Source organism: Pogoniulus pusillus, chromosome 11 (genome assembly GCF_015220805.1).
Source record: "Pogoniulus pusillus isolate bPogPus1 chromosome 11, bPogPus1.pri, whole genome shotgun sequence".
Lineage (NCBI taxonomy): Eukaryota > Metazoa > Chordata > Aves > Piciformes > Lybiidae > Pogoniulus > Pogoniulus pusillus.
The window spans coordinates 23,474,777-23,490,541 of record NC_087274.1 but is presented as its reverse complement, the minus strand read 5'-3'; the positions used below and the strand labels follow the sequence as shown (position 1 = coordinate 23,490,541).

The 15,765-nt window shown below is 41.7% G+C and overlaps 1 protein-coding gene across 1 annotated transcript in view; it reads right to left on the bottom strand.

Moving 5' to 3' along the window:
* STK32B (serine/threonine kinase 32B) overlaps positions 1–15,518 on the bottom strand; it is a 176,905-nt gene extending 161,387 nt beyond the window's left edge. The window contains exon 1 of the mRNA XM_064151487.1: positions 15,423–15,518. The gene's annotated coding sequence lies outside the window, so the exon portion shown is untranslated. The remainder of the gene's footprint in view (positions 1–15,422) is intronic.
* Between the last annotated feature and the right edge of the window lie 247 nt (positions 15,519–15,765).

Here is a 15,765-nt window from a genome sequence, read left to right as displayed (position 1 = left end):
AACCAGGGACTCAGCCACCACCATCAAGGCCTGTACACTTCTGTACAACTAGCAAACTCACAGCACAGCCTCTGCTTTTCAAAACTTTGTATGAAGACAACATGGGTGTACCTGGCAAGAGAGTGTGGCATGGCCATCACAGGCCATGTTGTTTGCAGAGCTAACGCAGGGGCTGGGTGGTACATATGCTTGGAAGCTGGCAGCACAAGCCTTCATCTTCAGCTGTCAAAGGTTTTAAACATAGACGTGCTGCAAAGCTCACTCTGACTCGACAAGCAGACTGCAGAGTGAGATGTGTTTCCTTTCTTGCAGAAGCCCAAGCAACTCTCCCTAGAACTGGACCTCAGGTAAAGTTTGTGCAGGCAACTGTGGCACTTCTGTCCCTGATTCTTTCCTGTCTCATGCATGCACATTTTCTGAAATGGGGTATTAGATAAGAATTTTGCCATGGATCTTCTCATACCCTGTCTTTATCCTGACTTATTCAAGTAAATAAGTCTTTTCTAGTTCATTGTGATGGAACTCATGACCCTGATTCCAGATTTCTCCTGAAAAATTCCCATTCTTTCCAACTCCTTCCAAATATATTTTCTTCTGCTTTAGGTTGATTACATATGCAGAGAAAATGTTGCATTATCTTCTTAGTACAAAATATTGTGCAAGGAGATTCTGGAATTGGAACCAGAGTGGAAACAATTACATTATTTGCACTACTTTAGTAATTTTATCCTTTTCATGTCTGAAAAGGACACAGTCCTGCAAATGTGCAATACATTTTCAGCATGGTTACTGCTGAAACAGCTCAGTTCTGATACATCCTAATTCTACCCAAGATGAGAAAAGCAACTGGATGCTTTGGGGACAATACATACTTGAATGGACTTTAAAAGCCTATCCTCCATTTGCAGATGCTGTATATTTTTTTCTTCAGAATCAGATTTGGCTGGTGGTTTGTGTGCTTTTGTTTTACATTAAGTATATTCCCTGTGGTTTATGCTGTGACTCTCTTCACATCTTGTATGTCATTTCCAATGGAAAGTATGCTGAAAGCAGAACCATGCTCTTTCAGTTTACAGTAACCTGCTGTCACTCAGACTGTCTGAATGAGACATGTGATTAGATAAACTTACTTTATGAATAGCACTTTCTTTCCATGTTGTCACAGTCCAGAAGAAAAAAAGCACACACACCACTGATAAAAAAAGATGTAATCCACTTGCAATTTGCCAAGAAATCGTCCAGTCTCTCTTTCAGTAAGAAAGCAAGTTTACCAACTTTTTAATTCACCATTATACCAAGTACGGAAGGAGCAGTGGAGCCATTTATACACTTACTCCTGCAACACAACACTCATGCTCATTAGGGCCCCAGCCAGCAGGGAGAGCATGAAGGGATTAAGACAGACATTTTTTGTTGTAATTTGTCAACTGGCAGCTTGCCTGGCTATTGCAGATTACTAAAAGCACATCATTAAGAAATTGCACTCAATCTGTACAATCATTAAAGAAGAACTGTAGAAAAACAATACATCTATTCTGGTCTCTTGCCCATTGAAGGAGACTTGTTGGAAGCAGCAGTGAATCTAGATTTTCTTCTGTTTGTGAGAAGCCTCATTCTAATGAGCTACTCGCTAGAGTAGCTGTAGGACTGCTAGACTCTCCTGCTCAATAGCATATAGAATCCCAAGAATCAAAATGGCAGGGCTTGGGATCTGTCTCTACAAAATTATTCAGGCATTAAGTTTGTCAGAAAGTTACACAGAAACATCCAGATTGGAAAAGACCCTCAGGCTCACCAAGTCCAACCTATAATCCTACTCTACAAGATTCACCTTGAACCATATTCCTAAGCACCACATCCAAACAACCCTTAAACACATCCAGGGTGGGTGACTCAACCAAGTTCTACAACGGATTTTACTAGAACCAGTTCCTCCTTTCCCATCTCTTTTGCTCCAGTCTCACTAACTAGTCTATATCAGGTTATTCCTCATAGCAATTTGCCTGGCAGATTGAGAAAAGGCTAATCTTGCAAGCTCTCAGCAGTTCAAATCAATCCATTCCAAACCCTCCTCCTATTACAGGTTTTACCTGGTACTGAAGATGCCCTTCAAAATTTAAACCTGTTGCTGCCTGCTTTTTTGTGTCTTTGCAGCAGACATTAGTACATTTCAAAATTTCTGCCCCTCTCCCCCTACAAATCCAGTTCTCTCAAGTTTTCTTCATTGATCAAAGGTCTAGGGGGAAAAAATTACCTTCTTGTTGTCACCTTTTTCCTAGCTCTATCCATATGGTTTCCACTCTTTTTGAAGCACAGAGCTCAAAATTAAACACAGACATTGAGCTGAGGCTTTATCAGTGTAGAAATATTTATTGGTGGTGATCTGGCAACAGCAGATTACAAATAAAAACTTATCTCCATGAATCCAGAGATGTAGTTACATGGGTTTATTTAAATTTGAAGATGAATGTCAAAAGAATACAAGTTGGCCTTGCTACTCTAAAATGAAGAAAGTGTGTGGGGGGAAGACACTGAAATAATAATCGGTGCTCCATTTACTGTACACAGATATACAATTTACACCAGCTCCAGTATTTTTTTAATAGACTATGTAATGAAGAATGAGTTTGTAAATTCACATGGACTTTACAAAGCAATCCACACCCTCTTCCCAGAACACTGCCCCAGCTGCCAGGTTATCAAATCCTTCCTGACAGAGCCATGATGCAACTGAGGATGCGAGGTCACTTTTAGATGTCTCTGCATCTTTCTCTGACACTTTCTGACATGAAAGAATTCATATCCTAACTACTTAACTTTTGCTTTCTTAATCAGAGCATCTGCAGCTTTTGGCAATGGCCTCTGGCCAGTGCAATCTCTTAGGAAACATTCAAAACTTATTTGAAAGAGTGGTATCTACCCCAGGCCAAAACTAAGTAGAACAGTTACAACAATTTTGAAGTAGAATGAGGCATGTTTCAATACCTGGAAACGTTCCTAATGTTGGGCAAATGAACAAAAGGTTCACTTTAGAGCACAGTGGTTCAGTTGTTCTCCTGGAAGAGCTGTGCTCTCCATATTATTAGTGTATTTCATATTATCCCTGAATTAAAACACAGACCTCAGAGTAGTCCAGGGAACAGACCATAGGTCTGCTCAGTTCCAATATGACTTCCTCATAACAATTATCATATAAATGGGTGAGAAAGGTGTTATTCCTATTGAGAAAGAAAGGGAAGCAAGAATGGAATTCTCAGTAAACCAAGGTCAGATAGAAGCATTCCCCATGTCTTAGGAAGGGAAAAAAATGTATTTGGAGATGATGATTTTTTTCCTGTTTGTTTTGCCCTGTTTAATACAAAGGAAGCTTTTTTCTGCAGTTGCAGAATTTAAGTTATTTTTCTCCACTGTGAGTTCTCTAAGGTCCAATAAGTGCTTGGCTGTTACTGCGTTCTTATGACAGCTCGACAGCCAGATTATGTAAGCTTGGAAAGCAGGCTGTTTATCAAGCACTTTTCCTTGACTGGGACAGAGGCCAGGTCAAGGAAGAAAGGAAATACACTCAGGTTGCTCTATAGCCTCCCTCTGCTAGCAAGTAGGAGCTGTCTCTGGGTTTCTAATGCCAGTCACTTCATATGGGAATTATTTGCATCTTATGCCTCCAAGCAGTTCTATTTGCCTTTTAATTGCTGTAAAAGGTATTGCTTGCCTTAGTGTCCTCTTCTGGAATTCTAACAATTACATTATGGCTTGTTATTTGTTGGTTTCAGGGGGTGGAGGCTTTTTGGTTTTTTGTTTTTTGGTTTTTTTTTTTTTTGTTGTTGTTGTTGTTGCTGGCTTTGTTTTTCAGGTTTTTTTGTTTGATGGGTTTTTTTAGTAAGGCGTATGAACTCAGTTCTAGACCAAAACATGTCTAAAAACACAGGACTGGGTTGTACAGCCTGGGCCCAGCCCATGACTGACTAGTGTAGCTCTGCACCACTTCTGGGATTCTGGCAGACAGTCACATCTATGTGGTACCTTTCATTACTCAGCACTTCTGTTCCCTTGAAATGCTACTGCCTCCTTCTACTAAACATCTGGATGCATAGTGTGCCAGGGTTGGGCAGAACTGAACAGTCTGAGAAAATAAGGAAAGTAAGCAGGATTGAGTAACTGAACTGATAAGGAGGCACAGCTGCAGAGGGGTGGTCTTGGGAGGCTGCAGAGAAGCTGCTATGTGTAGCTGAGCTGTGCAAGGAGGGCAGGCTGCTCAGCCCTGGGAACAAGCAATGTTGTGGCTAAGCTGCTGCAAAGGGGGATTAAGGGGAGAAGTTGGTCAGGTCTGCCTCTGTATGTGAACAGCCCATTTCTGCCTATGTAAGCCTATCAAAAGTACACTCCCCTATACCGAACTCCACTCTATAGGTATCACACTTAGCTTCAATAAACGGATTGACCATTATTCATCACACTGGTGTAAGCCCAGTGTCACTCCCTCTCCTGCGCAGCCTAGAAGAGAGGCCAACTCAACAACAGTGGTGGAGAATTCCTAGGGAACCTGTGGTCTGAACTTGTCAAGTTTTGTGTGGTCACTAGGAGAAGATCTACAGTCAAATTACTTGCAGCATGGGGTGCATGCACTACCCTGCAAATCCTCTGCATCAAAAGGTAAAGCATGTAATAAGGTAATATATGAAAAAAGAAGATGCAGCATGACAGTCTGCAGGAGGGACAAAGTTAGGAAATCTCCCACTGTGGCCAGAAAAAGCAGGCAGAAAGCCAGAGTCACATCTTCCACCTCTCCCACCTGCCAACTCACTGCTCAGCACTTGTGCAGGTAAGTTTATCTGGTTGTCTAAAATAAATATGACACAAGCCTTGCATGTTTGCCATGACCTTCAGATATAACAGTTTTTAATTGATACTAGATGTCATAGAATCAACCAGGTTGGAAGACACCTCCAAGATCATCCAGACCAACCTACCACCCAGCTCTATCCAATCAACTAGACCATGGCACTAAGTGCCTCATCCAGACTTTTCTTGAACACCTCCAGGAATGGCAACTCCACGACCTCCCTGGGCAGTCCATTCCAATGCCAATCACTCTCTCTGAAGAACTTCCTCCTAACATCCAGTCTCAATCTCCCCTGGCACAATTGCAACTGTGTCTCCTTGTTCTATTGCTGGTTGCCTGGGAGAAGAGTCCAACCCCCCCACCTGAGGCTCCTCTTCTCCAGGCTAAACAACCCCAGCTCCCTCAGCATCTCCTCACAGGCCTTGTGTTCATTGGCTGAACAAAAGACAGTGAATGGGGATGGGAAGGAAGAACCAGGCAAGAATATCCTGCACTTTTTTTTTGTTGTTCAAAGAGAAATGGTTCAAATTCCACACAACTCTTTCCCTCAATCAAATGCAAATGCGTCAGACTAGCTCTAGCCTCATGTCATGACATTTTGTCACTTATATCCTCATAAAACAGACTTATTCAGAAGAAAAAAATATGCAAATAAAATCATTTCTAATCATCACTGTCTTCAAAGGAGGACAACAAAGCATTGCTCTCAAGACAATCTATTGATAAGGGTAATTATGTTATTAGTCTTTCTCAGCCATCTCTTCATACTTACTGTAATTGCTTTCAACTTAGAATCTTTCATCAGCATGGCATGAAAATCTGGATAAGGATGTAGACAGGTAAAGAAAAGATTGTGAAGTGCTTTATGTACATTAATTGTACCTCATAATACCTCTGACAACTCAGAAAGATTATTAAATTTAGTCATTGATGCTTCTAAATCAGGCTACTTGTTTAGTTATTTAAATGCAATTTTAAGCATCTATGTATGAACACTGCAGCACAAACAACTTGCCTAGGATCAGACAGTAAACTGATGACAGTGACAAAAATAAAGCATGTGGTTTTTGAGCCTCCTCCTGAAACACTCTGAACACTGCCTATAGCCTCATGTCCTCATATAGTCTAGGAGCGGCTCTGCTATTTAGTGACAATCAGCATTTTACCCAGCAATCATACAGATTACTCCTTCATTGTGCTTGGCAAGCTTTTGACCAAAGCCAGCTTTGAGGTACAAATTTAAAATGGATTCTTATTACAAATGCCAGAACTGGTTTGAAGAAATATTTCCTCCCTGTTAAAGCTCACGTCAAGCTGATGAAAAGCCAATCTAGTCACTGTAATTTGTATCTCTCAGTGGTTTACAGCGGACACCTAACATTGAAAAGCAAAGACCTGACAGTCACTGCAAAATGTACTTTACAAACTGCTTTCCAGAAAGAATGTCACATCCAAAATTCAGCAGCAAGCAATATCTTGAAAACAGTTGTGGATTCTTGAAAAATGTTGGTATCCTGCAGAGCATTCACACAGTGTTTAACCTCGATGCCTGATAGCACAGAGATTTGTCTTCAAAAGTCACTCCTGCAGACACCACCACTGAGAGAATAGCATGCAAGTGTCTCCATACACTTTGCATGTTTACAGTCTAGCCTGATGTCTGACTGTAAAGTAATACCCCATACCTCTGACTTCCAGGAGAGGCATACTCAAACACCCTACACCTTCACCATTACACACATGAATTGGCACCATGTTAAAAATTAAGCAAGGAATCTGCCTGGGTCATAGACTTTAAAAAGCTTTATAGCCATTTATTGTTGCTATTTGAAGCAAGCTTATCTGTTAAGCTGTAAGTAACCCTTGTTCACTACATCAGTCTGGAAAACAGATGCTGTATTTCATAAGGAAAGCCAAAAACAAACCAGCAGAAGCACAACTATCAACTTTTGAGACTGGCTGGGTACTACATAAGTTTTAACAGCACATTTACCATGCAGACACTGAATTTAACAATAATTCATATTTAGTCTTTTTTTTGTAAATGTAGGCTCCCCCTCAAAAGACTGTACTAGCTGGTGCAAATAGGCACTGAAAGAAAGCTTTTGGCATTTTTGCTTTTCAACTGTCCACAAATTTACGACTTCTATTCACCAATTCAGAAAGCTGCTGTGTGGACTATTTTTCCTCTTCTCCACTCCACTTAGCTTCATCGATTTTGAAATCTGCCTCTCTGCAGCTGACTCAGGGTTTATTATTAACAATAGCCAGACACATTTTGATGCTACTTGATGCTGAAGATAGTTTTGGATGAAGTGGAGAAAGATTGCTATAATACAAGAAGGCAGAAGAATCAGTTTTGTCTCTAAGTCTGGAATATGAAAAGTTTATTGCCAAGTCTAATTTATCCTTTCTGGAAAACACAAACTCTGAGAGATAAATTTGTCCCCAACATGCAGAAAACAGTGCACCTCATAAAAGCTGTGTTAATTTATCCTTTCAATCAATTCCCATAAATCAAAACCTAAATAGATGATTTATAAATGTCCTGCTATATTATGGAAGTTGCAGATAACAAATCTGTTCCCCTTGAAATTACATTCCCTGTGCTCCATGCTCTTCAAAGAGGATGTCTTTACCACTAAAGCAAGAGCAGTGAAGGACCTGTAAAAATAGTCAAGGAGCTCCTGGGGAAAAAAAAAATCAGATATAATAAAAAAAAATATGAGGTGAAGTTGGGGTCAGAAGAACAAGGAGAAGTACAGAGACACTATATGAGTGTGATAGGACCTGGAGGTAAACCTGGCAAGGGGGCTGTAAGGACTTCCAGAAGTACATGGACCTACACCCATCAGCAGCATGGTCCCACTGCTGAAAGGAAAAGAGAAATGATGACAACTTGGCAAGAAGAATAGTTTCAGTAGTAAGGAGGAATGGTCTTTCTAAATGGCTTATCTGGAATTTTCCATTTACAAGAGACTGTTTGCTAAATTTTAACACTTGCAAATAATTTTCTGTTGAGCCTAGCTTCCAACAGAGGAAACAGCTGCTTCTGTTATAGGAGAGAGGAAGATCTGGATGATATCTTTATTTAAAGGAAAATCATCTTCCTGGAGAAAGTTAAAACAAACAACCCCCCTGCCAATACATAAGAATTGCACAAGGTCAGAGAGCTAAGTAGTACTTGACGTGATGGAACAGGCCGTACTCTGGTAGTCATTTCAGGAGCTGCTGCCTTCCCATGCTTGATCACATCCTTTTCCCTTCTGCTCTGTGGATGTACACAGTGTTTGGAATATTCCTCTAGGGAGGACATGCTATTTCCTTTTGTCCTCTCTTTTAATTAAATTCCTAATTGAATCTTTACAAAGAAGAGATTTGAGATATCAAAAGTAGAATCACCACCATCTCTTGGCAGTATGGAATGAGGTGAGGAGATGTGAAAAACCTTTTGATACTTCTAAAGCACACATTCTGTTTTTCCCTTCATTAAGAGGAACAGTCTGAGGAGTAAGTATTCCCTGGCTCCACAAGGAATGCAAGGTCTTGGTGGTCCACTGCACACTCATGTCACCTGTTACCACCTTGTTTAAAGTCTGTGGGATCAGTTCAACAAATCAGGTAGACAGGCATTAAGTCAATCTGTATTTAAATGTTGTGCTGAGCAGGAATGGATTTAAACACACAGCAAAAAATGAGCTTCTAACAGGGTCTTCCAGAAGAGTTTTGTAGGAAAATGTGCTCCCAAGCAAGGTATACCTGTTTTACTTAATCCCCTTATTAAAACCAATGGTTCATGCTGTTCCAGTAAGCGAATAACAACAGCAAGCTTACCTAAGGTATTCTCCTGAAGGATAAGAATCTCTGTATCTAGGGATATCAAAGTCTCATTTCTCCAAGTAAATAAATACTAACTGAAATCACACAGGAACAGATTCAGAAATTAACTTTCATGAGCCGTAGCAATGCCTTGTAGACCAATACATGAGAGCAATCATGCAGCAGAACCATACTTTTTAGATATGTAGAGGTGAAAACCACATAATCTTCAGGGTTGGAAGGAACCTCAAGGATCATCTAGCTCCAACCTATCTGCCATGGGCAGGGACACCTCACAGTAGATCAGGTTGCTCAGAGTCCTATCCAGCCTGGCCTTAGAAACTTCCAGGGATGGGGTTTCTATCACCTACCTGGGCAACGTGTTCCAGTGTCTCACCACCCTCATGGTGAAGAATTTCTTCCTAAAAACATTGTTTGCTTCACCCCTTGGATTCAAGACATTATTCTGAAAACTTATCTAGCATGCCTAAGCACTGAACTCTCCGAACACTTGAACTCCTCAGAGATGATTGGGCACAATGATTTCAAAAATTTGATCAAATTGGTATAAACTCTCAGGAAATCATGACTAAAATTGATACCCACTGCAATAGAATGGAAAGAGCATCAAAAGACTTAAAGAATATTTTGTGTTCTAGCATTAAAAACAGGTGAGGCAAGAAACAGGGCATTGGTACAACTGTTGCTCTGTCAGGTGGTTCTTACAACCACCACCAAAGATGAACATCCCACTGTGTCCATCAAATTAAACTGTGGTCTAAACAGCTGTCATGGAGGGCCCAGAGGCCCAAAATAGGCTTATACATGCTTTGCCTGGACAGGTTTTTCTGCCCACACCAGAGGTAAACACATAAATAGACAAAAGGGGCACAATAGACCTGGCCCCACAAAGCCTGGCCTGCCCAGGGCCCAAGTTGTGTAACACGGTTGTATAAGCCCATGCACCTAGCTTATGGCCCGCCGGGTGCAAGGCCCCTGCTCTTCCCATATTTGGGGGAGCCAGGCCTGTGGACCCTTCCTAATTCGGTGTGTTTTGGCTGACTGCCAAAAGCCGATTGGACAATATCATGGCCAAAGGACCATTAATCTTGGCCCACACCTGATAAATAGAACAATGCAGGTAAACAAGACACTCACCACTCACTGCTCACCTCTCCCTGCCCGGTGCTACTGCCTTTGTCGCCGCTTTAGGTGCTGCTTTGTTCTACGACACTTGGCATCGTGCAACGATCCAGCAGACGCCCGAACCGTGCGCTCCTGGCCAGCCTGCCTTTTCAGCCATGCCAACCCGGCAGCTGCCCAACTCCTGCTACGCAACAGCCCAGCGGATTATTTCCGGCCAAAAGCCTGGACCCTGCTTTTGCCCAGCCAACTGACCATCCAATGTCCTCCTGAGAGCCACAGAAGACCTCTCTCATGCCCATGAAACCTTCTCAGGCAGCGGGCCCCAATTTGAACTGAACTAGCAGATCCACATGAAATCAACCACCTGGCTTTCACTATATGTATTAAGGGAATGTAGATATTCAGACTCCCAGCTAGTGAGTATTTGAACTCTCTTGATTCAAGTTGCTAGAAGAATTTCATTAACTTTACCAGCAGCAGTTTATGCCACAAGACTCTCTAATCAGAAACATTTCTAAAGGCTTTACCAAATTGCTTAATTTGGCTGTATACAGACATCCTGCAAAACAGTTTTACCAACTGCATCATAGAATTTGTGGGGGTTAGTTGTATATAAGTTTGGGGGAAAGTTCTCTTCCTATATATTAATAAATTATTCAATAACCTTTACATTGGCCTCATTGCATTTCACCCCAAACCCAGATTCAGATCTAATGCCCTCCTTAACAACATCATATCTAATAAAAAAAAAGCTAAAGATAGATTGGCTTCCACCTTAGAGCCTTCTGGAAATTCAAAATTCTAGCTCTGAATGGTCACATCCAGAAAAACGGGGATAATTCACTGCTGTTACAACTGCAACAGCTTCTCCTCCCTTTTCTACTCTCCCCCATCCCAGACACTCGTCTATTAGTGTTGATAAATGCCCAAGTTTTGCAAGGGACAGATGTACATACATACAAACATGTGGGTTTTTTTACTCTTATTTTCTCCCCAGACTTGGAGTCTCACTGAAAACACAAACAGGGCAATCAATCACTGCAGTGAGCTAGGCATCCCACAGCTAGAGATGACAGAGGAAAATAAATCCCATGTCACAGCAAAGGAAAAAAAATCCAAACATGCTTCTGCCTGGTTGTGGAGAGAGATGATGCTCTTATTGACACTTCCATGTATGGGGCCACCACTGCCCTCTTTGTGTGCCCAAGAGTAACTTAGTTAAGCAAGATGTGTGGAGAAACTTTCTTGTGCACATCAGACATATCCTGAATAACATTTGAAGATTCGCTCTTGCCTTGATCAGACAAAGGTGTCAATGCAGTCCTCCTGCCTCCAAAAGCTACTGTATCCCGCTCTCACAGCTGTTCACTCCCTCACACACAAAATGTAGCAACTCTTCTCCCTGTTGTTGTGAAGGCCTGTATGGTGACTTCTCAAATCAAAGACTTTGCATGGATCCATTTTTTTAATACAATTATTCACAGTAACAGATACAAAAACTTCTGTTCTTTAGTCACTTAAAAGCTGCATTGTCTTTTCCCTCACATCCCATCCATTCTATGTTTTATAAGTGATATCTTAGAAAAACCCCAAAAGCAAAGACTTCACACAGCAAACAACTCACAACAACAGTGTTTCCCTTCCAGGCTTCCTTGGAACTAATTTTAGATCTATCTAGCTACAGATGTCTACTGGCTCAGAATCATCGGGGGGAAAAGCCTCCATCTGCTCCCTGAATTTCTAGTCATCCCTTTTGTGCTAAGGAAACAAAGTGTTATTGGTAGGGAAAACCAAAATCCCCCACTGCCCCTACAGAGAGGAGCGGGGCAGGACGTGCATGTTTATAAGCATTAGAGATAGTCAGCTGCCACTCAACTCTGTTGTGGCCTGAAGCAAGTTATTTTTCCTCAATTGTACCACCTGTCTCTGTAACTTGTCCCTCAAGTCCCTTGTCTGCTCTCTTCTGCACTGAAGAGGACACCTCAGACAATGTCATACTGAAGTCCTTTTGAAAAGTCTTACACAGACCCCTTTAATTTCTACCTCATCCTCTCTTCAGTCTCATTCCTGTAATACTTTCTCTTACTAGGTCATCTTCCAACCCGCATTAGTGGTTCTTTCCTCCACATCTCTCTGACTTCACTTTCTTCAGCTCTCTTCTGCTTGCTTCTCCTCCCACTTTCCTTTCACAAACCTAGCTGTGTTTACCCATTCTTTGGTTTAAGTTCCAGCTCTTCCTTTGCCAGATCCCTTTTTCCACCTCCTGGCAAGAATGGTGGGAAGAGTGCTCTGCAGTCTGGAGAGCCACCAGCAAGTTTTCCCACATCTCTCCACGCCACTCCTAACACCAACACCCCAGGCAGCACAACTTAGACTGCTGCAGAGGAAACTGTACCTTAGACAATGACAAGATCGTACAGAGAAGTTATCCATTTCTCCAGGAATGAAAGATGGAGAACTTAGCATAGAATCACAGAATTGCTTCAGTTTGAAAAGACCTCTAAGATCAGAGTCAAACCATTGACCTAATATGACCACTGTCATTAAACCATGTCCTGAAGTGCCATGTCTACACATGTTTTAAACACCTCCAGGGATGGTGACTGTTGATAATGAACAGCACTGGGATTAATCAATTTGATTTATCAGCAGACATCAATCCCAAGGAAGAGGATTTGTGTATGTGATGGACTCCACACACATCCAATTGACTTTGGTGGGAAATTCACCAGCTGTACTTCAGCACATGTGCAAACACCCACTGGATAGAGAAAAAGCACACACAACCCTGACACAGCTGAACTCTCAGCTTTACCAGTTGATGAAGATAGACAGGGAGTAGCTGTAGCTGCCATGCCTGCTGGCAGGTTTGAGGTTGGGGAAAACAAAATCACACAAATTCTGCTGTGGCAACATCAGGAATAAAAGCAGAGAGTAAGTGGGAAGGGTGCTAGACAGTTCTCACTCCATGCACTCCCCCATTCAACAGATGATTTGGCAAGTTTTCCCTCTTATTTCCCATGCACACACATTTGTGAAGGGGCAACTGCCCACAGAAACATCCTCCCTGTGCAGACACATATGCTTTCAAGATGCAAGAAGGATCATTCACAAAAAAGCACCATTAATAAATCAGATTTGGGCACAGTCACTCTTGGCAACAGACACATCCCTTCCTGATTAACAGTTTTAAGACTAGAGGGATGCTAGCTTGAGAGACACTGTCAGAACTCCCAGCATCCTGAATTACCTAACACCATGGGTGGCTTTCACAGCGATTTTGTCAACTATATTAATATCAGTGGATCTCTAAATGAGCTATGTATTTAATACTGCTCAAATGCATGTCTGGTAGCTGGAATTTCTTAATATTCCACTCAGATTTTAGAATCTGAGAGATATGCAATTATTTACCATGCAACCATGCTGTGTTCAGAAATTACTGCTTACTTGTATGTAAAACCATAATAAACCTCTTGCTCCTGTCAGTGTGACATTTTTCCTCCAATCTCTGATAAGACATCACAGCATCTGCTCCACAATACCCTAGCTTTGCCATTCAGAACTCTGGTCAGCTTATTTTCAGCACAAGAGCACAGTTTATTGTCTTGCTCTAGGGGACTGCAATTCTATTTTTAATTAAAATAGATTTATATCCTCCTGTTATCACCAGGTTCAGGCTGCATTTTCTCAAAATGGATTTAGGCCAGAAAGAAATGAGGAAACAAGTGATGAATTCTATTAAACCTAAAATAGAGTGACTTAGTTGTATTCACAAGGCAGCCTGGTTTAGAGGTTTAACCCAGCTCTTGCAAAGAACATCCAGTCCTTTCTGCATTTTCACATTCATGATCTCTTCAGACTACACATAAAACAAAATTCAAGACAAAAAGGAGAGGGAATTCTATTTCAGTCTCACTTATAAGACTGTTTATTTTTTTCTTTTGAAGAACACACAGAACTGATTTCGAAGGTGCTCAGAGTTCTTTATTCTCACTACTTTTTGCACTCCTTTTAAAGCTTAACTTTAAAACTGATGAAGAAAATTCTTTGAATTTGGAAGGATTTAAAGCTTTCCCTTAACTTCTTTGAGAAAAGATTCAAGGGAGATCAGTGCTATACAGGCTTTTAGCATCAAGGGAAACGCCACAGCTGCACTACTTGAAATGTATCCAAAAACGGCAGTGTCTTTGCAAAAAAAAGTCTCCAGTATTCTTGAATATTGGGGTGACATTTAAGCCTCAAGGGAAGTAAAAGAAGTCACTTATTCCTGCTCTCTTGGATTGAGGCTGTCATCCCTTCACATTGTGCATTAGCACTGACCATAAACCCCACAACGTTCTTAAATAAAACCCCCATCCTTTCATTCCTCTTCAAACCAAATGATTCATTTCTTATTGCAGCCCAGGTAGACAGACACAAGCGAAGCAGGCATTATTTTGCTTTCTGCTATCTCCTTCCCTCTCCTCAAGGATCTTTGCTGAGTTTTTCCCCAGAAAGCAAATTGCAACATGCAATGGAAGTGCTCATGCATTGTCTCTGGAATCCTCCCTTGTTCTAACTAGACTTGCTTGTTAAAGCTTTAGCAACTGAAAAATTCTTTATTGGTCCTTTTGTGGGGGATGAAGAGAGATTAAATACTGTCAGAAAGGACAGATGCATCATTTTAGGTAGACGACTCTTATCACATTGTCAGCGTTTAATCTCTGATGCTCACATGGGCAGCTGGCTTTTCAGATCTGCAAAGCTCAGGTATCTGTTCAGAAGCATAAGCAACTCAGGAACAAGGATTTCCTGAGTGGAATGGAGGGAGGCACTGCTTCAAATTCACATTGCTACGCTTTGTGAAGTGTGGCAAATCACTCGCCTAAAAACATCAGTACAAATGCAAGGGAACCCTCTGAGAGCTGCTGCTGATGTACCTGGGGGAAGCACGGACTGTCTGAATCACAGCTTTATGGCTGAGAAAAGCTTTCCAGAACTATTTATGGAGAACATCCCCCCCCAGGAATGCATGTCCACCTTGAAACCTTAAAGCATGAACACTGTATTAACTTCAGACATGATGCCTTACTTCATTTTACAATGTCAAGTAATTTAACTCCTTGTCAGGCTACAGGGAATAAGGTGACAGCACAGATGCTGGGCAATTAAAATAGAAGTGTATATGAGGTGAATATGACTCGTGGCTGGTTACTTGCTGGTACCAGGTGGAGCACATCATTTCACTCATGGTTCAGTGGTAGCAGCACTGTGAGTGAAATGCTGCCACAGCCCAGATTTAATACCCCACTTCTGATGTTTCACTTCAGTTCAGGAGCTGAGCACCACAAGACTTATAAATTTCCCTTTTCATAAACAAGTACTTCCATATGCAGTGGATTTTGAGTGGGGAAAGGGTTTATAGGCCAGCACTTAGAACCATCTGGCTAGTGTTTAACAAGAAGCTGAAGCTATAATGTAAGCATACTTTACTCATTCAAGGGCTGTCTTCCAGGCCAGCAGCCAGCTCCCAGGCTCCCTAAGTAATTTTCTCCACCCCATCACACGCTTTAGAGACTGATGCTGCAAGTTAAGTATTGCAAGAGGAAGCTTTCAGACAAATCATCTGTCTTACCTTACATATCTACCCCACAGACACAATCCTTATCTTCCTCACACCAGGGTTAAGTACTGGGGTCACAGACTTGCTGCACACAACTCCTTCTCATCCATGCTGAAACAGACACCAACAGTCTCCAGCCATCTCCTCCATTTATTTGAGGCAACTGAGAGGTTTCAAAGTGGCCTCACCTGAGTGAGTGGGGCTGCAGCACAGCTGGCTCCCACCTGGGCAATTGCTGTTTGCAAATACATGCAGCACAGGGTCCACAGCACAGATTTTGAGAGCTTTTCCTTGAGCAGCCTAAAAGACTTCAATGCTTTTGACAATAGCTGGAAAGATCTCTTAAGAAACAAAC